Here is a 25,561-nt window from a genome sequence, read left to right on the forward strand (position 1 = left end):
TGCTCCGAACTGGCTATTCCATGGGCCTCTGGCTTTAGATTTCTTTCATGCAACCTGCCCGACATCCCTAGCTGAACGCTCGTACATGCCATGCAAGACCAGATGTTTGGTATTAGCTCAGACTGGGCAGGGCTGAAGCATGAGACTCTAGCAAAGAATTATCCACTACTGCAAAGAAAAAATTGATGTTGGTTTTGAAACGCAAACTTCAAAACAACTTGAAAAGAGTACCAAGAAAAGGGCTCGTCCGGGATTTGAACCCGGGACCTCTCGCACCCAAAGCGAGAATCATACCCCTAGACCAACGAGCCCTCAAAATCCTCTTACCTCTCAAAAGCTAATACCGGCTCTAAGCCCGCAATGAAGATCATGCTGGTATCTTTATGATGCTTGGTCTGTGAATACGCATGAAAGTCAGTCTCAACTTACCCTTTCTCAAACGATAGCACTATCATTTACAAGTGTCTCCTTTTATTCCGTCCCAGCTTTGGACACGTCTTAAAGGAAGTCAGCCCTTATTTATATATTTCTTCAGTGGCTGAAGCTTAATGAGAAAGAGTAACAAGTTGTTCATAACAACATAAGAAACACATTGTGCATTTTCTCTTAAATACTCCTTCACTTTGTGCCAAAAGAAATACCAAGGTGAATACCTAGGCCACAGATTCAAGCTAAAGATCTTCCTGCTGAATGCAAGGCGCAATAAAAACTGCATATCGCTGGACTAAAGCATTCCTTGCATAGCCTCTAACATCATAACATAACTGAGCTGCTAGCAGCAAGCTAACCAATACCTTTCTGAAATGAGAATGACATGTGCTTATCTGCTCAATCAGTGCTCAATCAGGCTCGATCAGGCGAGATTTAGAAAAGGTGGAAAGGGTCCAAGTGGATGCCCCTTCCTTTTTAGGGTGGGTCCTGCTGACTATCATAGGATTGCTTGTAAAAGTGGCCAGGGTCAGAGGAAAAGCTGCCAACACTTCTTAGCGTTCTCTATAGATGCAGCCATTTTCTGTGACTGTAATTTCGGCCTTTTCCCAGAAGTCTCTATTCTGCCTATGCAAATTAACAAAAGCAGTGCTTATTCCTCACTTGCTCAAATGTCCTTCCTGTCCAGAAAGCTCTGATTAAGCATGCTTATTTTCTTTTTCTGGGATATTTTAAATTGTTTCGCTGTCCAGTCTGTGGCAGTAGAAAGCTGCTTATGATGCCCGGTTTTGATGAATCCCCAAGGTACAAGTACAGAGGAATATATCAGTCTCTAGGATATGGAACTTTTAGCTAACACATCACAATATGTGATGCTTGCCAAGAAAACACTACATTCTGGAGCGCTGATGATCAGAACATTCTGCTCCTGAAGGATAGAAAAGACAGCTTGATTGAAATAAAGTCTGTTTATATTGACGCTCTCTCTCTCCCTATATATACATACATGCATACACACACACACACAGGTATGTCATGCATTTCTTCAGATTTGTTTCAACCATTTACCATTTATTGGAGAATCCCTACTTTTCAAGTGACTGCAAATGAAGTCATCTCTGGCACTTTTTGTGCAAAGTAAGAGACACACATGACACCTTATTATAAAAGTCATCGGTTTCTTTGTTACTGTGTACTTTCAAAGCATGGGGCTTTCACACGTCAGGTAAACCTGATTACCACTACACAACAAAAGCAGATGCAGCTTTCTTATCTATGTCGTGATAGAACAGTTGTGAATTGAGTAGAAGAAGGGCCCTGATGTGATACTTATTACATGCAGCCTGTAAGATAGTCAAACATGCAGGCTAGGAAGGAAGATGCAAATATCAATGTATTAGAAAAACACCTAAAGGCGAGTGATATGCTTTCATTCATGCATGGCTAGGAAAAATCGCCATACTGTTGCAAACATTCTTACACCACCAACTGGAAATAAATGATTCTGACATTAAACGTAAAGGTGACAATGCATTTGTATCATCACCTTGAGAAGGATCATCTTGGAATTGAGCCGAGGGCCTCTGCACTCAAAGCCAGAAACACTCCACTAAAATAAGATTCCTGTTGGTGCCAACAATTCTCCATGTTAATGCTTGTTCTAGGTGAGCAGTGAACCGATTGCAGGGCTCTTTTGAAAGCAAGGTCTGAGAACCAACAGATACATCCACACGCCGATTACTTTAGTGTTTTGAGAGAATTCCCTTTCTTGGAACGAGATTGCATGAAATAATCTTCAGGGCTTGGACAATTCCATGGCAAAACGGCACCTATCAACATTGTAGCCAACACAATATAACAACTGTTTCTGCCCGGTTTCGAACCGGGGACCTTTCGCGTGTGAGGCGAACTTGATAACCACTACACTACAGAAACAGATACCTACAGTTGATTTTTCTGTAATGAAACTGCTCCGAACTGGCTATTCCATGGGCCTCTGGCTTTAGATTTCTTTCATGCAACCTGCCCGACATCCCTAGCTGAACGCTCGTACATGCCATGCAAGACCAGATGTTTGGTATTAGCTCAGACTGGGCAGGGCTGAAGCATGAGACTCTAGCAAAGAATTATCCACTACTGCAAAGAAAAAATTGATGTTGGTTTTGAAACGCAAACTTCAAAACAACTTGAAAAGAGTACCAAGAAAAGGGCTCGTCCGGGATTTGAACCCGGGACCTCTCGCACCCAAAGCGAGAATCATACCCCTAGACCAACGAGCCCTCAAAATCCTCTTACCTCTCAAAAGCTAATACCGGCTCTAAGCCCGCAATGAAGATCATGCTGGTATCTTTATGATGCTTGGTCTGTGAATACGCATGAAAGTCAGTCTCAACTTACCCTTTCTACAACGATAGCACTATCATTTACAAGTGTCTCCTTTTATTCCGTCCCAGCTTTGGACACGTCTTACAGGAAGTCAGCCCTTATTTATATATTTCTGCAGTGGCTGAAGCTTAATGAGAAAGAGTAACAAGTTGTTCATAACAACATAAGAAACACATTGTGCATTTTCTCTCAAATACTCCTTCACTTTGTGCCAAAAGAAATACCAAGGTGAATACCTAGGCCACAGATTCAAGCTAAAGATCTTCCTGGTGAAGGCAAGGCGCAATAAAAACTGCATATCGCTGGACTAAAGCATTCCTTGCATAGCCTCTAACATCATAACATAACTGAGCTGCTAGCAGCAAGCTAACCAATACCTTTCTGAAATGAAAATGACATGTGCTTATCTGCTCAATCAGTGCTCAATCAGGCGAGATTTAGAAAAGGTGGAAAGGGTCCAAGTGGATGCCCCTTCCTTTTTAGGGTGGGTCCTGCTGACTATCATAGGATTGCTTGTAAAAGTGGTCAGGGTCAGAGGAAAAGCTGCCAACACTTCTTAGCGTTCTCTATAGATGCAGCCATTTTCTGTGACTGTAATTTCGGCCTTTTCCCAGAAGTCTCTATTCTGCCTATGCAAATTAACAAAAGCAGTGCTTATTCCTCACTTGCTCAAAGGTCCTTCCTGTCCAGAAAGCTCTGATTAAGCATGCTTATTTTCTTTTTCTGGGATATTTTAAATTGTTTCGCTGTCCAGTCTGTGGCAGTAGAAAGCTGCTTATGATGCCAGGTTTTGATGAATCCCCAAGGTACAAGTACAGAGGAATATATCAGTCTCTAGGATATGGAACTTTTAGCTAACACATCACAATATGTGATGCTTGCCAAGAAAACACTACATTCTGGAGCGCTGATGATCAGAACATTCTGCTCCTGAAGGATAGAAAAGACAGCTTGATTGAAATAAAGTCTGTTTATATTGACGCTCTCTCTCTCCCTATATATACATACATGCGTACACACACACACACAGGTATGTCATGCATTTCTTCAGATTTGTTTCAACCATTTACCATTTATTGGAGAATCCCTACTTTTCAAGTGACTGCAAATGAAGTCATCTCTGGCACTTTTTGTGCAAAGTAAGAGACGCACATGACACCTTTTTATAAAAGTCATCGGTTTCTTTGTTACTGTGTACTTTCAAAGCATGGGGCTTTCACACGTCAGGTAAACCTGATTACCACTACACAACAAAAGCAGATGCAGCTTTCTTATCTATGTCGTGATAGAACAGTTGTGAATTGAGTAGAAGAAGGGCCCTGATGTGATACTTATTACATGCAGCCTGTAAGATAGTCAAACATGCAGGCTAGGAAGGAAGATGCAAATATCAATGTATTAGAAAAACACCTAAAGGCGAGTGATATGCTTTCATTCATGCATGGCTAGGAAAAATCGCCATACTGTTGCAAACATTCTTACACCACCAACTGGAAATAAATGATTCTGACATTAAACGTAAAGGTGATAATGCATTTGTATCATCACCTTGAGAAGGATCATCTTGGAATTGAGCCGAGGGCCTCTGCACTCAAAGCCAGAAACACTCCACTAAAATAAGATTCCTGTTGGTGCCAACAATTCTCCATGTTAATGCTTGTTCTAGGTGAGCAGTGAACCGATTGCAGGGCTCTTTTGAAAGCAAGGTCTGAGAACCAACAGATACATCCACACGCCGATTACTTTAGAGTTTTGAGAGAATTCCCTTTCTTGGAACGAGATTGCATGAAATAATCTTCAGGGCTTGGACAATTCCATGGCAAAACGGCACCTATCAACATTGTAGCCAACACAATATAACAACTGTTTCTGCCCGGTTTCGAACCGGGGACCTTTCGCGTGTGAGGCGAACGTGATAACCACTACACTACAGAAACAGATACCTACAGTTGATTTTTCTGTAATGAAACTGCTCCGAACTGGCTATTCCATGGGCCTCTGGCTTTAGATTTCTTTCATGCAACCTGCCCGACATCCCTAGCTGAACGCTCGTACATGCCATGCAAGACCAGATGTTTGGTATTAGCTCAGACTGGGCAGGGCTGAAGCATGAGACTCTAGCAAAGAATTATCCACTACTGCAAAGAAAAAATTGATGTTGGTTTTGAAACGCAAACTTCAAAACAACTTGAAAAGAGTACCAAGAAAAGGGCTCGTCCGGGATTTGAACCCGGGACCTCTCGCACCCAAAGCGAGAATCATACCCCTAGACCAACGAGCCCTCAAAATCCTCTTACCTCTCAAAAGCTAATACCGGCTCTAAGCCCGCAATGAAGATCATGCTGGTATCTTTATGATGCTTGGTCTGTGAATACGCATGAAAGTCAGTCTCAACTTACCCTTTCTCAAACGATAGCACTATCATTTACAAGTGTCTCCTTTTATTCCGTCCCAGCTTTGGACACGTCTTACAGGAAGTCAGCCCTTATTTATATATTTCTTCAGTGGCTGAAGCTTAATGAGAAAGAGTAACAAGTTGTTCATAACAACATAAGAAACACATTGTGCATTTTCTCTTAAATACTCCTTCACTTTGTGCCAAAAGAAATACCAAGGTGAATACCTAGGCCACAGATTCAAGCTAAAGATCTTCCTGCTGAATGCAAGGCGCAATAAAAACTGCATATCGCTGGACTAAAGCATTCCTTGCATAGCCTCTAACATCATAACATAACTGAGCTGCTAGCAGCAAGCTAACCAATACCTTTCTGAAATGAGAATGACATGTGCTTATCTGCTCAATCAGTGCTCGATCAGGCGAGATTTAGAAAAGGTGGAAAGGGTCCAAGTGGATGCCCCTTCCTTTTTAGGGTGGGTCCTGCTGACTATCATAGGATTGCTTGTAAAAGTGGCCAGGGTCAGAGGAAAAGCTGCCAACACTTCTTAGCGTTCTCTATAGATGCAGCCATTTTCTGTGACTGTAATTTCGGCCTTTTCCCAGAAGTCTCTATTCTGCCTATGCAAATTAACAAAAGCAGTGCTTATTCCTCACTTGCTCAAATGTCCTTCCTGTCCAGAAAGCTCTGATTAAGCATGCTTATTTTCTTTTTCTGGGATATTTTAAATTGTTTCGCTGTCCAGTCTGTGGCAGTAGAAAGCTGCTTATGATGCCCGGTTTTGATGAATCCCCAAGGTACAAGTACAGAGGCATATATCAGTCTCTAGGATATGGAACTTTTAGCTAACACATCACAATATGTGATGCTTGCCAAGAAAACACTACATTCTGGAGCGCTGATGATCAGAACATTCTGCTCCTGAAGGATAGAAAAGACAGCTTGATTGAAATAAAGTCTGTTTATATTGACGCTCTCTCTCTCCCTATATATACATACATGCATACACACACACACACAGGTATGTCATGCATTTCTTCAGATTTGTTTCAACCATTTACCATTTATTGGAGAATCCCTACTTTTCAAGTGACTGCAAATGAAGTCATCTCTGGCACTTTTTGTGCAAAGTAAGAGACACACATGACACCTTATTATAAAAGTCATCGGTTTCTTTGTTACTGTGTACTTTCAAAGCATGGGGCTTTCACACGTCAGGTAAACCTGATTACCACTACACAACAAAAGCAGATGCAGCTTTCTTATCTATGTCGTGATAGAACAGTTGTGAATTGAGTAGAAGAAGGGCCCTGATGTGATACTTATTACATGCAGCCTGTAAGATAGTCAAACATGCAGGCTAGGAAGGAAGATGCAAATATCAATGTATTAGAAAAACACCTAAAGGCGAGTGATATGCTTTCATTCATGCATGGCTAGGAAAAATCGCCATACTGTTGCAAACATTCTTACACCACCAACTGGAAATAAATGATTCTGACATTAAACGTAAAGGTGACAATGCATTTGTATCATCACCTTGAGAAGGATCATCTTGGAATTGAGCCGAGGGCCTCTGCACTCAAAGCCAGAAACACTCCACTAAAATAAGATTCCTGTTGGTGCCAACAATTCTCCATGTTAATGCTTGTTCTAGGTGAGCAGTGAACCGATTGCAGGGCTCTTTTGAAAGCAAGGTCTGAGAACCAACAGATACATCCACACGCCGATTACTTTAGTGTTTTGAGAGAATTCCCTTTCTTGGAACGAGATTGCATGAAATAATCTTCAGGGCTTGGACAATTCCATGGCAAAACGGCACCTATCAACATTGTAGCCAACACAATATAACAACTGTTTCTGCCCGGTTTCGAACCGGGGACCTTTCGCGTGTGAGGCGAACTTGATAACCACTACACTACAGAAACAGATACCTACAGTTGATTTTTCTGTAATGAAACTGCTCCGAACTGGCTATTCCATGGGCCTCTGGCTTTAGATTTCTTTCATGCAACCTGCCCGACATCCCTAGCTGAACGCTCGTACATGCCATGCAAGACCAGATGTTTGGTATTAGCTCAGACTGGGCAGGGCTGAAGCTTGAGACTCTAGCAAAGAATTATCCACTACTGCAAAGAAAAAATTGATGTTGGTTTTGAAACGCAAACTTCAAAACAACTTGAAAAGAGTACCAAGAAAAGGGCTCGACCGGGATTTGAACCCGGGACCTCTCGCACCCAAAGCGAGAATCATACCCCTAGACCAACGAGCCCTCAAAATCCTCTTACCTCTCAAAAGCTAATACCGGCTCTAAGCCCGCAATGAAGATCATGCTGGTATCTTTATGATGCTTGGTCTGTGAATACGCATGAAAGTCAGTCTCAACTTACCCTTTCTCAAACGATAGCACTATCATTTACAAGTGTCTCCTTTTATTCCGTCCCAGCTTTGGACACGTCTTACAGGAAGTCAGCCCTTATTTATATATTTCTGCAGTGGCTGAAGCTTAATGAGAAAGAGTAACAAGTTGTTCATAACAACATAAGAAACACATTGTGCATTTTCTCTCAAATACTCCTTCACTTTGTGCCAAAAGAAATACCAAGGTGAATACCTAGGCCACAGATTCAAGCTAAAGATCTTCCTGGTGAAGGCAAGGCGCAATAAAAACTGCATATCGCTGGACTAAAGCATTCCTTGCATAGCCTCTAACATCATAACATAACTGAGCTGCTAGCAGCAAGCTAACCAATACCTTTCTGAAATGAGAATGACATGTGCTTATCTGCTCAATCAGTGCTCAATCAGGCGAGATTTAGAAAAGGTGGAAAGGGTCCAAGTGGATGCCCCTTCCTTTTTAGGGTGGGTCCTGCTGACTATCATAGGATTGCTTGTAAAAGTGGTCAGGGTCAGAGGAAAAGCTGCCAACACTTCTTAGCGTTCTCTATAGATGCAGCCATTTTCTGTGACTGTAATTTCGGCCTTTTCCCAGAAGTCTCTATTCTGCCTATGCAAATTAACAAAAGCAGTGCTTATTCCTCACTTGCTCAAAGGTCCTTCCTGTCCAGAAAGCTCTGATTAAGCATGCTTATTTTCTTTTTCTGGGATATTTTAAATTGTTTCGCTGTCCAGTCTGTGGCAGTAGAAAGCTGCTTATGATGCCAGGTTTTGATGAATCCCCAAGGTACAAGTACAGAGGAATATATCAGTCTCTAGGATATGGAACTTTTAGCTAACACATCACAATATGTGATGCTTGCCAAGAAAACACTACATTCTGGAGCGCTGATGATCAGAACATTCTGCTCCTGAAGGATAGAAAAGACAGCTTGATTGAAATAAAGTCTGTTTATATTGACGCTCTCTCTCTCCCTATATATACATACATGCGTACACACACACAGGTATGTCATGCATTTCTTCAGATTTGTTTCAACCATTTACCATTTATTGGAGAATCCCTACTTTTCAAGTGACTGCAAATGAAGTCATCTCTGGCACTTTTTGTGCAAAGTAAGAGACGCACATGACACCTTTTTATAAAAGTCATCGGTTTCTTTGTTACTGTGTACTTTCAAAGCATGGGGCTTTCACACGTCAGGTAAACCTGATTACCACTACACAACAAAAGCAGATGCAGCTTTCTTATCTATGTCGTGATAGAACAGTTGTGAATTGAGTAGAAGAAGGGCCCTGATGTGATACTTATTACATGCAGCCTGTAAGATAGTCAAACATGCAGGCTAGGAAGGAAGATGCAAATATCAATGTATTAGAAAAACACCTAAAGGCGAGTGATATGCTTTCATTCATGCATGGCTAGGAAAAATCGCCATACTGTTGCAAACATTCTTACACCACCAACTGGAAATAAATGATTCTGACATTAAACGTAAAGGTGACAATGCATTTGTATCATCACCTTGAGAAGGATCATCTTGGAATTGAGCCGAGGGCCTCTGCACTCAAAGCCAGAAACACTCCACTAAAATAAGATTCCTGTTGGTGCCAACAATTCTCCATGTTAATGCTTGTTCTAGGTGAGCAGTGAACCGATTGCAGGGCTCTTTTGAAAGCAAGGTCTGAGAACCAACAGATACATCCACACGCCGATTACTTTAGAGTTTTGAGAGAATTCCCTTTCTTGGAACGAGATTGCATGAAATAATCTTCAGGGCTTGGACAATTCCATGGCAAAACGGCACCTATCAACATTGTAGCCAACACAATATAACAACTGTTTCTGCCCGGTTTCGAACCGGGGACCTTTCGCGTGTGAGGCGAACGTGATAACCACTACACTACAGAAACAGATACCTACAGTTGATTTTTCTGTAATGAAACTGCTCCGAACTGGCTATTCCATGGGCCTCTGGCTTTAGATTTCTTTCATGCAACCTGCCCGACATCCCTAGCTGAACGCTCGTACATGCCATGCAAGACCAGATGTTTGGTATTAGCTCAGACTGGGCAGGGCTGAAGCATGAGACTCTAGCAAAGAATTATCCACTACTGCAAAGAAAAAATTGATGTTGGTTTTGAAACGCAAACTTCAAAACAACTTGAAAAGAGTACCAAGAAAAGGGCTCGTCCGGGATTTGAACCCGGGACCTCTCGCACCCAAAGCGAGAATCATACCCCTAGACCAACGAGCACTCAAAATCCTCTTACCTCTCAAAAGCTAATACCGGCTCTAAGCCCGCAATGAAGATCATGCTGGTATCTTTATGATGCTTGGTCTGTGAATACGCATGAAAGTCAGTCTCAACTTACCCTTTCTCAAACGATAGCACTATCATTTACAAGTGTCTCCTTTTATTCCGTCCCAGCTTTGGACACGTCTTACAGGAAGTCAGCCCTTATTTATATATTTCTTCAGTGGCTGAAGCTTAATGAGAAAGAGTAACAAGTTGTTCATAACAACATAAGAAACACATTGTGCATTTTCTCTTAAATACTCCTTCACTTTGTGCCAAAAGAAATACCAAGGTGAATACCTAGGCCACAGATTCAAGCTAAAGATCTTCCTGCTGAATGCAAGGCGCAATAAAAACTGCATATCGCTGGACTAAAGCATTCCTTGCATAGCCTCTAACATCATAACATAACTGAGCTGCTAGCAGCAAGCTAACCAATACCTTTCTGAAATGAGAATGACATGTGCTTATCTGCTCAATCAGTGCTCAATCAGGCTCGATCAGGCGAGATTTAGAAAAGGTGGAAAGGGTCCAAGTGGATGCCCCTTCCTTTTTAGGGTGGGTCCTGCTGACTATCATAGGATTGCTTGTAAAAGTGGCCAGGGTCAGAGGAAAAGCTGCCAACACTTCTTAGCGTTCTCTATAGATGCAGCCATTTTCTGTGACTGTAATTTCGGCCTTTTCCCAGAAGTCTCTATTCTGCCTATGCAAATTAACAAAAGCAGTGCTTATTCCTCACTTGCTCAAATGTCCTTCCTGTCCAGAAAGCTCTGATTAAGCATGCTTATTTTCTTTTTCTGGGATATTTTAAATTGTTTCGCTGTCCAGTCTGTGGCAGTAGAAAGCTGCTTATGATGCCCGGTTTTGATGAATCCCCAAGGTACAAGTACAGAGGAATATATCAGTCTCTAGGATATGGAACTTTTAGCTAACACATCACAATATGTGATGCTTGCCAAGAAAACACTACATTCTGGAGCGCTGATGATCAGAACATTCTGCTCCTGAAGGATAGAAAAGACAGCTTGATTGAAATAAAGTCTGTTTATATTGACGCTCTCTCTCTCCCTATATATACATACATGCATACACACACACACACAGGTATGTCATGCATTTCTTCAGATTTGTTTCAACCATTTACCATTTATTGGAGAATCCCTACTTTTCAAGTGACTGCAAATGAAGTCATCTCTGGCACTTTTTGTGCAAAGTAAGAGACACACATGACACCTTATTATAAAAGTCATCGGTTTCTTTGTTACTGTGTACTTTCAAAGCATGGGGCTTTCACACGTCAGGTAAACCTGATTACCACTACACAACAAAAGCAGATGCAGCTTTCTTATCTATGTCGTGATAGAACAGTTGTGAATTGAGTAGAAGAAGGGCCCTGATGTGATACTTATTACATGCAGCCTGTAAGATAGTCAAACATGCAGGCTAGGAAGGAAGATGCAAATATCAATGTATTAGAAAAACACCTAAAGGCGAGTGATATGCTTTCATTCATGCATGGCTAGGAAAAATCGCCATACTGTTGCAAACATTCTTACACCACCAACTGGAAATAAATGATTCTGACATTAAACGTAAAGGTGACAATGCATTTGTATCATCACCTTGAGAAGGATCATCTTGGAATTGAGCCGAGGGCCTCTGCACTCAAAGCCAGAAACACTCCACTAAAATAAGATTCCTGTTGGTGCCAACAATTCTCCATGTTAATGCTTGTTCTAGGTGAGCAGTGAACCGATTGCAGGGCTCTTTTGAAAGCAAGGTCTGAGAACCAACAGATACATCCACACGCCGATTACTTTAGTGTTTTGAGAGAATTCCCTTTCTTGGAACGAGATTGCATGAAATAATCTTCAGGGCTTGGACAATTCCATGGCAAAACGGCACCTATCAACATTGTAGCCAACACAATATAACAACTGTTTCTGCCCGGTTTCGAACCGGGGACCTTTCGCGTGTGAGGCGAACTTGATAACCACTACACTACAGAAACAGATACCTACAGTTGATTTTTCTGTAATGAAACTGCTCCGAACTGGCTATTCCATGGGCCTCTGGCTTTAGATTTCTTTCATGCAACCTGCCCGACATCCCTAGCTGAACGCTCGTACATGCCATGCAAGACCAGATGTTTGGTATTAGCTCAGACTGGGCAGGGCTGAAGCATGAGACTCTAGCAAAGAATTATCCACTACTGCAAAGAAAAAATTGATGTTGGTTTTGAAACGCAAACTTCAAAACAACTTGAAAAGAGTACCAAGAAAAGGGCTCGTCCGGGATTTGAACCCGGGACCTCTCGCACCCAAAGCGAGAATCATACCCCTAGACCAACGAGCCCTCAAAATCCTCTTACCTCTCAAAAGCTAATACCGGCTCTAAGCCCGCAATGAAGATCATGCTGGTATCTTTATGATGCTTGGTCTGTGAATACGCATGAAAGTCAGTCTCAACTTACCCTTTCTCAAACGATAGCACTATCATTTACAAGTGTCTCCTTTTATTCCGTCCCAGCTTTGGACACGTCTTACAGGAAGTCAGCCCTTATTTATATATTTCTGCAGTGGCTGAAGCTTAATGAGAAAGAGTAACAAGTTGTTCATAACAACATAAGAAACACATTGTGCATTTTCTCTCAAATACTCCTTCACTTTGTGCCAAAAGAAATACCAAGGTGAATACCTAGGCCACAGATTCAAGCTAAAGATCTTCCTGGTGAAGGCAAGGCGCAATAAAAACTGCATATCGCTGGACTAAAGCATTCCTTGCATAGCCTCTAACATCATAACATAACTGAGCTGCTAGCAGCAAGCTAACCAATACCTTTCTGAAATGAGAATGACATGTGCTTATCTGCTCAATCAGTGCTCAATCAGGCGAGATTTAGAAAAGGTGGAAAGGGTCCAAGTGGATGCCCCTTCCTTTTTAGGGTGGGTCCTGCTGACTATCATAGGATTGCTTGTAAAAGTGGTCAGGGTCAGAGGAAAAGCTGCCAACACTTCTTAGCGTTCTCTATAGATGCAGCCATTTTCTGTGACTGTAATTTCGGCCTTTTCCCAGAAGTCTCTATTCTGCCTATGCAAATTAACAAAAGCAGTGCTTATTCCTCACTTGCTCAAAGGTCCTTCCTGTCCAGAAAGCTCTGATTAAGCATGCTTATTTTCTTTTTCTGGGATATTTTAAATTGTTTCGCTGTCCAGTCTGTGGCAGTAGAAAGCTGCTTATGATGCCAGGTTTTGATGAATCCCCAAGGTACAAGTACAGAGGAATATATCAGTCTCTAGGATATGGAACTTTTAGCTAACACATCACAATATGTGATGCTTGCCAAGAAAACACTACATTCTGGAGCGCTGATGATCAGAACATTCTGCTCCTGAAGGATAGAAAAGACAGCTTGATTGAAATAAAGTCTGTTTATATTGACGCTCTCTCTCTCCCTATATATACATACATGCGTACACACACACACACAGGTATGTCATGCATTTCTTCAGAATTGTTTCAACCATTTACCATTTATTGGAGAATCCCTACTTTTCAAGTGACTGCAAATGAAGTCATCTCTGGCACTTTTTGTGCAAAGTAAGAGACGCACATGACACCTTTTTATAAAAGTCATCGGTTTCTTTGTTACTGTGTACTTTCAAAGCATGGGGCTTTCACACGTCAGGTAAACCTGATTACCACTACACAACAAAAGCAGATGCAGCTTTCTTATCTATGTCGTGATAGAACAGTTGTGAATTGAGTAGAAGAAGGGCCCTGATGTGATACTTATTACATGCAGCCTGTAAGATAGTCAAACATGCAGGCTAGGAAGGAAGATGCAAATATCAATGTATTAGAAAAACACCTAAAGGCGAGTGATATGCTTTCATTCATGCATGGCTAGGAAAAATCGCCATACTGTTGCAAACATTCTTACACCACCAACTGGAAATAAATGATTCTGACATTAAACGTAAAGGTGATAATGCATTTGTATCATCACCTTGAGAAGGATCATCTTGGAATTGAGCCGAGGGCCTCTGCACTCAAAGCCAGAAACACTCCACTAAAATAAGATTCCTGTTGGTGCCAACAATTCTCCATGTTAATGCTTGTTCTAGGTGAGCAGTGAACCGATTGCAGGGCTCTTTTGAAAGCAAGGTCTGAGAACCAACAGATACATCCACACGCCGATTACTTTAGAGTTTTGAGAGAATTCCCTTTCTTGGAACGAGATTGCATGAAATAATCTTCAGGGCTTGGACAATTCCATGGCAAAACGGCACCTATCAACATTGTAGCCAACACAATATAACAACTGTTTCTGCCCGGTTTCGAACCGGGGACCTTTCGCGTGTGAGGCGAACGTGATAACCACTACACTACAGAAACAGATACCTACAGTTGATTTTTCTGTAATGAAACTGCTCCGAACTGGCTATTCCATGGGCCTCTGGCTTTAGATTTCTTTCATGCAACCTGCCCGACATCCCTAGCTGAACGCTCGTACATGCCATGCAAGACCAGATGTTTGGTATTAGCTCAGACTGGGCAGGGCTGAAGCATGAGACTCTAGCAAAGAATTATCCACTACTGCAAAGAAAAAATTGATGTTGGTTTTGAAACGCAAACTTCAAAACAACTTGAAAAGAGTACCAAGAAAAGGGCTCGTCCGGGATTTGAACCCGGGACCTCTCGCACCCAAAGCGAGAATCATACCCCTAGACCAACGAGCCCTCAAAATCCTCTTACCTCTCAAAAGCTAATACCGGCTCTAAGCCCGCAATGAAGATCATGCTGGTATCTTTATGATGCTTGGTCTGTGAATACGCATGAAAGTCAGTCTCAACTTACCCTTTCTCAAACGATAGCACTATCATTTACAAGTGTCTCCTTTTATTCCGTCCCAGCTTTGGACACGTCTTACAGGAAGTCAGCCCTTATTTATATATTTCTTCAGTGGCTGAAGCTTAATGAGAAAGAGTAACAAGTTGTTCATAACAACATAAGAAACACATTGTGCATTTTCTCTTAAATACTCCTTCACTTTGTGCCAAAAGAAATACCAAGGTGAATACCTAGGCCACAGATTCAAGCTAAAGATCTTCCTGCTGAATGCAAGGCGCAATAAAAACTGCATATCGCTGGACTAAAGCATTCCTTGCATAGCCTCTAACATCATAACATAACTGAGCTGCTAGCAGCAAGCTAACCAATACCTTTCTGAAATGAGAATGACATGTGCTTATCTGCTCAATCAGTGCTCGATCAGGCGAGATTTAGAAAAGGTGGAAAGGGTCCAAGTGGATGCCCCTTCCTTTTTAGGGTGGGTCCTGCTGACTATCATAGGATTGCTTGTAAAAGTGGCCAGGGTCAGAGGAAAAGCTGCCAACACTTCTTAGCGTTCTCTATAGATGCAGCCATTTTCTGTGACTGTAATTTCGGCCTTTTCCCAGAAGTCTCTATTCTGCCTATGCAAATTAACAAAAGCAGTGCTTATTCCTCACTTGCTCAAATGTCCTTCCTGTCCAGAAAGCTCTGATTAAGCATGCTTATTTTCTTTTTCTGGGATATTTTAAATTGTTTCGCTGTCCAGTCTGTGGCAGTAGAAAGCTGCTTATGATGCCCGGTTTTGATGAATCCCCAAGGTACAAGTACAGAGGAATATATCAGTCTCTAGGATATGGAACTTTTAGCTAACACATCACAATATGTGATGCTTGCCAAGAAAACACTACATTCTGGAGCGCTGATGATCAGAACATTCTGCTCCTGAAGGATAGAAAAGACAGCTTGATTGAAATAAAGTCTGTTTATATTGACGCTCTCTCTCTCCCTATATATACATACATGCATACACACACACACACAGGTATGTCATGCATTTCTTCAGATTTGTTTCAACCATTTACCATTTATTGGAGAATCCCTACTTTTCAAGTGACTGCAAATGAAGTCATCTCTGGCACTTTTTGTGCAAAGTAAGAGACACACATGACACCTTATTATAAAAGTCATCGGTTTCTTTGTTACTGTGTACTTTCAAAGCATGGGGCTTTCACACGTCAGGTAAACCTGATTACCACTACACAACAAAAGCAGATGCAGCTTTCTTATCTATGTCGTGATAGAACAGTTGTGAATTGAGTAGAAGAAGGGCCCTGATGTGATACTTATTACATGCAGCCTGTAAGATAGTCAAACATGCAGGCTAGGAAGGAAGATGCAAATATCAATGTATTAGAAAAACACCTAAAGGCGAGTGATATGCTTTCATTCATGCATGGCTAGGAAAAATCGCCATACTGTTGCAAACATTCTTACACCACCAACTGGAAATAAATGATTCTGACATTAAACGTAAAGGTGACAATGCATTTGTATCATCACCTTGAGAAGGATCATCTTGGAATTGAGCCGAGGGCCTCTGCACTCAAAGCCAGAAACACTCCACTAAAATAAGATTCCTGTTGGTGCCAACAATTCTCCATGTTAATGCTTGTTCTAGGTGAGCAGTGAACCGATTGCAGGGCTCTTTTGAAAGCAAGGTCTGAGAACCAACAGATACATCCACACGCCGATTACTTTAGTGTTTTGAGAGAATTCCCTTTCTTGGAACGAGATTGCATGAAATAATCTTCAGGGCTTGGACAATTCCATGGCAAAACGGCACCTATCAACATTGTAGCCAACACAATATAACAACTGTTTCTGCCCGGTTTCGAACCGGGGACCTTTCGCGTGTGAGGCGAACTTGATAACCACTACACTACAGAAACAGATACCTACAGTTGATTTTTCTGTAATGAAACTGCTCCGAACTGGCTATTCCATGGGCCTCTGGCTTTAGATTTCTTTCATGCAACCTGCCCGACATCCCTAGCTGAACGCTCGTACATGCCATGCAAGACCAGATGTTTGGTATTAGCTCAGACTGGGCAGGGCTGAAGCATGAGACTCTAGCAAAGAATTATCCACTACTGCAAAGAAAAAATTGATGTTGGTTTTGAAACGCAAACTTCAAAACAACTTGAAAAGAGTACCAAGAAAAGGGCTCGTCCGGGATTTGAACCCGGGACCTCTCGCACCCAAAGCGAGAATCATACCCCTAGACCAACGAGCCCTCAAAATCCTCTTACCTCTCAAAAGCTAATACCGGCTCTAAGCCCGCAATGAAGATCATGCTGGTATCTTTATGATGCTTGGTCTGTGAATACGCATGAAAGTCAGTCTCAACTTACCCTTTCTCAAACGATAGCACTATCATTTACAAGTGTCTCCTTTTATTCCGTCCCAGCTTTGGACACGTCTTACAGGAAGTCAGCCCTTATTTATATATTTCTGCAGTGGCTGAAGCTTAATGAGAAAGAGTAACAAGTTGTTCATAACAACATAAGAAACACATTGTGCATTTTCTCTCAAATACTCCTTCACTTTGTGCCAAAAGAAATACCAAGGTGAATACCTAGGCCACAGATTCAAGCTAAAGATCTTCCTGGTGAAGGCAAGGCGCAATAAAAACTGCATATCGCTGGACTAAAGCATTCCTTGCATAGCCTCTAACATCATAACATAACTGAGCTGCTAGCAGCAAGCTAACCAATACCTTTCTGAAATGAGAATGACATGTGCTTATCTGCTCAATCAGTGCTCAATCAGGCGAGATTTAGAAAAGGTGGAAAGGGTCCAAGTGGATGCCCCTTCCTTTTTAGGGTGGGTCCTGCTGACTATCATAGGATTGCTTGTAAAAGTGGTCAGGGTCAGAGGAAAAGCTGCCAACACTTCTTAGCGTTCTCTATAGATGCAGCCATTTTCTGTGACTGTAATTTCGGCCTTTTCCCAGAAGTCTCTATTCTGCCTATGCAAATTAACAAAAGCAGTGCTTATTCCTCACTTGCTCAAAGGTCCTTCCTGTCCAGAAAGCTCTGATTAAGCATGCTTATTTTCTTTTTCTGGGATATTTTAAATTGTTTCGCTGTCCAGTCTGTGGCAGTAGAAAGCTGCTTATGATGCCAGGTTTTGATGAATCCCCAAGGTACAAGTACAGAGGAATATATCAGTCTCTAGGATATGGAACTTTTAGCTAACACATCACAATATGTGATGCTTGCCAAGAAAACACTACATTCTGGAGCGCTGATGATCAGAACATTCTGCTCCTGAAGGATAGAAAAGACAGCTTGATTGAAATAAAGTCTGTTTATATTGACGCTCTCTCTCTCCCTATATATACATACATGCGTACACACACACACACAGGTATGTCATGCATTTCTTCAGAATTGTTTCAACCATTTACCATTTATTGGAGAATCCCTACTTTTCAAGTGACTGCAAATGAAGTCATCTCTGGCACTTTTTGTGCAAAGTAAGAGACGCACATGACACCTTTTTATAAAAGTCATCGGTTTCTTTGTTACTGTGTACTTTCAAAGCATGGGGCTTTCACACGTCAGGTAAACCTGATTACCACTACACAACAAAAGCAGATGCAGCTTTCTTATCTATGTCGTGATAGAACAGTTGTGAATTGAGTAGAAGAAGGGCCCTGATGTGATACTTATTACATGCAGCCTGTAAGATAGTCAAACATGCAGGCTAGGAAGGAAGATGCAAATATCAATGTATTAGAAAAACACCTAAAGGCGAGTGATATGCTTTCATTCATGCATGGCTAGGAAAAATCGCCATACTGTTGCAAACATTCTTACACCACCAACTGGAAATAAATGATTCTGACATTAAACGTAAAGGTGATAATGCATTTGTATCATCACCTTGAGAAGGATCATCTTGGAATTGAGCCGAGGGCCTCTGCACTCAAAGCCAGAAACACTCCACTAAAATAAGATTCCTGTTGGTGCCAACAATTCTCCATGTTAATGCTTGTTCTAGGTGAGCAGTGAACCGATTGCAGGGCTCTTTTGAAAGCAAGGTCTGAGAACCAACAGATACATCCACACGCCGATTACTTTAGAGTTTTGAGAGAATTCCCTTTCTTGGAACGAGATTGCATGAAATAATCTTCAGGGCTTGGACAATTCCATGGCAAAACGGCACCTATCAACATTGTAGCCAACACAATATAACAACTGTTTCTGCCCGGTTTCGAACCGGGGACCTTTCGCGTGTGAGGCGAACGTGATAACCACTACACTACAGAAACAGATACCTACAGTTGATTTTTCTGTAATGAAACTGCTCCGAACTGGCTATTCCATGGGCCTCTGGCTTTAGATTTCTTTCATGCAACCTGCCCGACATCCCTAGCTGAACGCTCGTACATGCCATGCAAGACCAGATGTTTGGTATTAGCTCAGACTGGGCAGGGCTGAAGCATGAGACTCTAGCAAAGAATTATCCACTACTGCAAAGAAAAAATTGATGTTGGTTTTGAAACGCAAACTTCAAAACAACTTGAAAAGAGTACCAAGAAAAGGGCTCGTCCGGGATTTGAACCCGGGACCTCTCGCACCCAAAGCGAGAATCATACCCCTAGACCAACGAGCCCTCAAAATCCTCTTACCTCTCAAAAGCTAATACCGGCTCTAAGCCCGCAATGAAGATCATGCTGGTATCTTTATGATGCTTGGTCTGTGAATACGCATGAAAGTCAGTCTCAACTTACCCTTTCTCAAACGATAGCACTATCATTTACAAGTGTCTCCTTTTATTCCGTCCCAGCTTTGGACACGTCTTACAGGAAGTCAGCCCTTATTTATATATTTCTTCAGTGGCTGAAGCTTAATGAGAAAGAGTAACAAGTTGTTCATAACAACATAAGAAACACATTGTGCATTTTCTCTTAAATACTCCTTCACTTTGTGCCAAAAGAAATACCAAGGTGAATACCTAGGCCACAGATTCAAGCTAAAGATCTTCCTGCTGAATGCAAGGCGCAATAAAAACTGCATATCGCTGGACTAAAGCATTCCTTGCATAGCCTCTAACATCATAACATAACTGAGCTGCTAGCAGCAAGCTAACCAATACCTTTCTGAAATGAGAATGACATGTGCTTATCTGCTCAATCAGTGCTCGATCAGGCGAGATTTAGAAAAGGTGGAAAGGGTCCAAGTGGATGCCCCTTCCTTTTTAGGGTGGGTCCTGCTGACTATCATAGGATTGCTTGTAAAAGTGGCCAGGGTCAGAGGAAAAGCTGCCAACACTTCTTAGCGTTCTCTATAGATGCAGCCATTTTCTGTGACTGTAATTTCGGCCTTTTCCCAGAAGTCTCTATTCTGCCTATGCAAATTAACAAAAGCAGTGCTTATTCCTCACTTGCTCAAATGTCCTTCCTGTCCAGAAAGCTCTGATTAAGCATGCTTATTTTCTTTTTCTGGGATATTTTAAATTGTTTCGCTGTCCAGTCTGTGGCAGTAGAAAGCTGCTTATGATGCCCGGTTTTGATGAATCCCCAAGGTACAAGTACAGAGGCATATATCAGTCTCTAGGATATGGAACTTTTAGCTAACACATCACAATATGTGATGCTTGCCAAGAAAACACTACATTCTGGAGCGCTGATGATCAGAACATTCTGCTCCTGAAGGATAGAAAAGACAGCTTGATTGAAATAAAGTCTGTTTATATTGACGCTCTCTCTCTCCCTATATATACATACATGCATACACACACACACACAGGTATGTCATGCATTTCTTCAGATTTGTTTCAACCATTTACCATTTATTGGAGAATCCCTACTTTTCAAGTGACTGCAAATGAAGTCATCTCTGGCACTTTTTGTGCAAAGTAAGAGACACACATGACACCTTATTATAAAAGTCATCGGTTTCTTTGTTACTGTGTACTTTCAAAGCATGGGGCTTTCACACGTCAGGTAAACCTGATTACCACTACACAACAAAAGCAGATGCAGCTTTCTTATCTATGTCGTGATAGAACAGTTGTGAATTGAGTAGAAGAAGGGCCCTGATGTGATACTTATTACATGCAGCCTGTAAGATAGTCAAACATGCAGGCTAGGAAGGAAGATGCAAATATCAATGTATTAGAAAAACACCTAAAGGCGAGTGATATGCTTTCATTCATGCATGGCTAGGAAAAATCGCCATACTGTTGCAAACATTCTTACACCACCAACTGGAAATAAATGATTCTGACATTAAACGTAAAGGTGACAATGCATTTGTATCATCACCTTGAGAAGGATCATCTTGGAATTGAGCCGAGGGCCTCTGCACTCAAAGCCAGAAACACTCCACTAAAATAAGATTCCTGTTGGTGCCAACAATTCTCCATGTTAATGCTTGTTCTAGGTGAGCAGTGAACCGATTGCAGGGCTCTTTTGAAAGCAAGGTCTGAGAACCAACAGATACATCCACACGCCGATTACTTTAGTGTTTTGAGAGAATTCCCTTTCTTGGAACGAGATTGCATGAAATAATCTTCAGGGCTTGGACAATTCCATGGCAAAACGGCACCTATCAACATTGTAGCCAACACAATATAACAACTGTTTCTGCCCGGTTTCGAACCGGGGACCTTTCGCGTGTGAGGCGAACTTGATAACCACTACACTACAGAAACAGATACCTACAGTTGATTTTTCTGTAATGAAACTGCTCCGAACTGGCTATTCCATGGGCCTCTGGCTTTAGATTTCTTTCATGCAACCTGCCCGACATCCCTAGCTGAACGCTCGTACATGCCATGCAAGACCAGATGTTTGGTATTAGCTCAGACTGGGCAGGGCTGAAGCTTGAGACTCTAGCAAAGAATTATCCACTACTGCAAAGAAAAAATTGATGTTGGTTTTGAAACGCAAACTTCAAAACAACTTGAAAAGAGTACCAAGAAAAGGGCTCGACCGGGATTTGAACCCGGGACCTCTCGCACCCAAAGCGAGAATCATACCCCTAGACCAACGAGCCCTCAAAATCCTCTTACCTCTCAAAAGCTAATACCGGCTCTAAGCCCGCAATGAAGATCATGCTGGTATCTTTATGATGCTTGGTCTGTGAATACGCATGAAAGTCAGTCTCAACTTACCCTTTCTCAAACGATAGCACTATCATTTACAAGTGTCTCCTTTTATTCCGTCCCAGCTTTGGACACGTCTTACAGGAAGTCAGCCCTTATTTATATATTTCTGCAGTGGCTGAAGCTTAATGAGAAAGAGTAACAAGTTGTTCATAACAACATAAGAAACACATTGTGCATTTTCTCTCAAATACTCCTTCACTTTGTGCCAAAAGAAATACCAAGGTGAATACCTAGGCCACAGATTCAAGCTAAAGATCTTCCTGGTGAAGGCAAGGCGCAATAAAAACTGCATATCGCTGGACTAAAGCATTCCTTGCATAGCCTCTAACATCATAACATAACTGAGCTGCTAGCAGCAAGCTAACCAATACCTTTCTGAAATGAGAATGACATGTGCTTATCTGCTCAATCAGTGCTCAATCAGGCGAGATTTAGAAAAGGTGGAAAGGGTCCAAGTGGATGCCCCTTCCTTTTTAGGGTGGGTCCTGCTGACTATCATAGGATTGCTTGTAAAAGTGGCCAGGGTCAGAGGAAAAGCTGCCAACACTTCTTAGCGTTCTCTATAGATGCAGCCATTTTCTGTGACTGTAATTTCGGCCTTTTCCCAGAAGTCTCTATTCTGCCTATGCAAATTAACAAAAGCAGTGCTTATTCCTCACTTGCTCAAATGTCCTTCCTGTCCAGAAAGCTCTGATTAAGCATGCTTATTTTCTTTTTCTGGGATATTTTAAATTGTTTCGCTGTCCAGTCTGTGGCAGTAGAAAGCTGCTTATGATGCCAGGTTTTGATGAATCCCCAAGGTACAAGTACAGAGGAATATATCAGTCTCTAGGATATGGAACTTTTAGCTAACACATCACAATATGTGATGCTTGCCAAGAAAACACTACATTCTGGAGCGCTGATGATCAGAACATTCTGCTCCTGAAGGATAGAAAAGACAGCTTGATTGAAATAAAGTCTGTTTATATTGACGCTCTCTCTCTCCCTATATATACATACATGCATACACACACACACACAGGTATGTCATGCATTTCTTCAGATTTGTTTCAACCATTTACCATTTATTGGAGAATCCCTACTTTTCAAGTGACTGCAAATGAAGTCATCTCTGGCACTTTTTGTGCAAAGTAAGAGACACACATGACACCTTATTATAAAAGTCATCGGTTTCTTTGTTACTGTGTACTTTCAAAGCATGGGGCTTTCACACGTCAGGTAAACCTGATTACCACTACACAACAAAAGCAGATGCAGCTTTCTTATCTATGTCGTGATAGAACAGTTGTGAATTGAGTAGAAGAAGGGCCCTGATGTGATACTTATTACATGCAGCCTGTAAGATAGTCAAACATGCAGGCTAGGAAGGAAGATGCAAATATCAATGTATTAGAAAAACACCTAAAGGCGAGTGATATGCTTTCATTCATGCATGGCTAGGAAAAATCGCCATACTGTTGCAAACATTCTTACACCACCAACTGGAAATAAATGATTCTGACATTAAACGTAAAGGTGACAATGCATTTGTATCATCACCTTGAGAAGGATCATCTTGGAATTGAGCCGAGGGCCTCTGCACTCAAAGCCAGAAACACTCCACTAAAATAAGATTCCTGTTGGTGCCAACAATTCTCCATGTTAATGCTTGTTCTAGGTGAGCAGTGAACCGATTGCAGGGCTCTTTTGAAAGCAAGGTCTGAGAACCAACAGATACATCCACACGCCGATTACTTTAGTGTTTTGAGAGAATTCCCTTTCTTGGAACGAGATTGCATGAAATAATCTTCAGGGCTTGGACAATTCCATGGCAAAACGGCACCTATCAACATTGTAGCCAACACAATATAACAACTGTTTCTGCCCGGTTTCGAACCGGGGACCTTTCGCGTGTGAGGCGAACTTGATAACCACTACACTACAGAAACAGATACCTACAGTTGATTTTTCTGTAATGAAACTGCTCCGAACTGGCTATTCCATGGGCCTCTGGCTTTAGATTTCTTTCATGCAACCTGCCCGACATCCCTAGCTGAACGCTCGTACATGCCATGCAAGACCAGATGTTTGGTATTAGCTCAGACTGGGCAGGGCTGAAGCATGAGACTCTAGCAAAGAATTATCCACTACTGCAAAGAAAAAATTGATGTTGGTTTTGAAACGCAAACTTCAAAACAACTTGAAAAGAGTACCAAGAAAAGGGCTCGTCCGGGATTTGAACCCGGGACCTCTCGCACCCAAAGCGAGAATCATACCCCTAGACCAACGAGCCCTCAAAATCCTCTTACCTCTCAAAAGCTAATACCGGCTCTAAGCCCGCAATGAAGATCATGCTGGTATCTTTATGATGCTTGGTCTGTGAAAACGCATGAAAGTCAGTCTCAACTTACCCTTTCTCAAACGATAGCACTATCATTTACAAGTGTCTCCTTTTATTCCGTCCCAGCTTTGGACACGTCTTACAGGAAGTCAGCCCTTATTTATATATTTCTGCAGTGGCTGAAGCTTAATGAGAAAGAGTAACAAGTTGTTCATAACAACATAAGAAACACATTGTGCATTTTCTCTCAAATACTCCTTCACTTTGTGCCAAAAGAAATACCAAGGTGAATACCTAGGCCACAGATTCAAGCTAAAGATCTTCCTGCTGAATGCAAGGCGCAATAAAAACTGCATATCGCTGGACTAAAGCATTCCTTGCATAGCCTCTAACATCATAACATAACTGAGCTGCTAGCAGCAAGCTAACCAATACCTTTCTGAAATGAGAATGACATGTGCTTATCTGCTCAATCAGTGCTCAATCAGGCGAGATTTAGAAAAGGTGGAAAGGGTCCAAGTGGATGCCCCTTCCTTTTTAGGGTGGGTCCTGCTGACTATCATAGGATTGCTTGTAAAAGTGGTCAGGGTCAGAGGAAAAGCTGCCAACACTTCTTAGCGTTCTCTATAGATGCAGCCATTTTCTGTGACTGTAATTTCGGCCTTTTCCCAGAAGTCTCTATTCTGCCTATGCAAATTAACAAAAGCAGTGCTTATTCCTCACTTGCTCAAAGGTCCTTCCTGTCCAGAAAGCTCTGATTAAGCATGCTTATTTTCTTTTTCTGGGATATTTTAAATTGTTTCGCTGTCCAGTCTGTGGCAGTAGAAAGCTGCTTATGATGCCAGGTTTTGATGAATCCCCAAGGTACAAGTACAGAGGAATATATCAGTCTCTAGGATATGGAACTTTTAGCTAACACATCACAATATGTGATGCTTGCCAAGAAAACACTACATTCTGGAGCGCTGATGATCAGAACATTCTGCTCCTGAAGGATAGAAAAGACAGCTTGATTGAAATAAAGTCTGTTTATATTGACGCTCTCTCTCTCCCTATATATACATACATGCGTACACACACACACACAGGTATGTCATGCATTTCTTCAGATTTGTTTCAACCATTTACCATTTATTGGAGAATCCCTACTTTTCAAGTGACTGCAAATGAAGTCATCTCTGGCACTTTTTGTGCAAAGTAAGAGACGCACATGACACCTTTTTATAAAAGTCATCGGTTTCTTTGTTACTGTGTACTTTCAAAGCATGGGGCTTTCACACGTCAGGTAAACCTGATTACCACTACACAACAAAAGC

General features: G+C 41.8%; 12 non-coding genes across 12 annotated transcripts; all 12 read right to left on the reverse strand.

The window, feature by feature from the left end:
* Positions 1-239: 239 nt before the first annotated feature.
* TRNAP-UGG (transfer RNA proline (anticodon UGG)) lies at positions 240-311 on the reverse strand. Its single transcript has one exon. It is a non-coding gene; the product is annotated as a tRNA-Pro (tRNA).
* A 2,325-nt stretch (positions 312-2,636) lies between these two features.
* On the reverse strand, positions 2,637-2,708 carry TRNAP-UGG (transfer RNA proline (anticodon UGG)). Its single transcript has one exon. It is a non-coding gene; the product is annotated as a tRNA-Pro (tRNA).
* Positions 2,709-4,678: 1,970 nt separating this feature from the next.
* TRNAV-CAC (transfer RNA valine (anticodon CAC)) lies at positions 4,679-4,751 on the reverse strand. Its single transcript has one exon. It is a non-coding gene; the product is annotated as a tRNA-Val (tRNA).
* Positions 4,752-5,023: 272 nt separating this feature from the next.
* On the reverse strand, positions 5,024-5,095 carry TRNAP-UGG (transfer RNA proline (anticodon UGG)). The gene has a single exon. It is a non-coding gene; the product is annotated as a tRNA-Pro (tRNA).
* Positions 5,096-9,448: 4,353 nt separating this feature from the next.
* Positions 9,449-9,521, reverse strand: TRNAV-CAC (transfer RNA valine (anticodon CAC)). Its single transcript has one exon. It is a non-coding gene; the product is annotated as a tRNA-Val (tRNA).
* Positions 9,522-12,190: 2,669 nt separating this feature from the next.
* On the reverse strand, positions 12,191-12,262 carry TRNAP-UGG (transfer RNA proline (anticodon UGG)). Its single transcript has one exon. It is a non-coding gene; the product is annotated as a tRNA-Pro (tRNA).
* Positions 12,263-14,232: 1,970 nt separating this feature from the next.
* TRNAV-CAC (transfer RNA valine (anticodon CAC)) lies at positions 14,233-14,305 on the reverse strand. The gene has a single exon. It is a non-coding gene; the product is annotated as a tRNA-Val (tRNA).
* Positions 14,306-14,577: 272 nt separating this feature from the next.
* Positions 14,578-14,649, reverse strand: TRNAP-UGG (transfer RNA proline (anticodon UGG)). The gene has a single exon. It is a non-coding gene; the product is annotated as a tRNA-Pro (tRNA).
* A 2,315-nt stretch (positions 14,650-16,964) lies between these two features.
* Positions 16,965-17,036, reverse strand: TRNAP-UGG (transfer RNA proline (anticodon UGG)). Its single transcript has one exon. It is a non-coding gene; the product is annotated as a tRNA-Pro (tRNA).
* A 1,970-nt stretch (positions 17,037-19,006) lies between these two features.
* On the reverse strand, positions 19,007-19,079 carry TRNAV-CAC (transfer RNA valine (anticodon CAC)). Its single transcript has one exon. It is a non-coding gene; the product is annotated as a tRNA-Val (tRNA).
* A 272-nt stretch (positions 19,080-19,351) lies between these two features.
* On the reverse strand, positions 19,352-19,423 carry TRNAP-UGG (transfer RNA proline (anticodon UGG)). Its single transcript has one exon. It is a non-coding gene; the product is annotated as a tRNA-Pro (tRNA).
* Positions 19,424-24,125: 4,702 nt separating this feature from the next.
* Positions 24,126-24,197, reverse strand: TRNAP-UGG (transfer RNA proline (anticodon UGG)). Its single transcript has one exon. It is a non-coding gene; the product is annotated as a tRNA-Pro (tRNA).
* Positions 24,198-25,561: the final 1,364 nt, after the last annotated feature.

This window comes from Triturus cristatus, chromosome 8 (genome assembly GCF_964204655.1).
Source record: "Triturus cristatus chromosome 8, aTriCri1.1, whole genome shotgun sequence".
Taxonomy (NCBI): domain Eukaryota; kingdom Metazoa; phylum Chordata; class Amphibia; order Caudata; family Salamandridae; genus Triturus; species Triturus cristatus.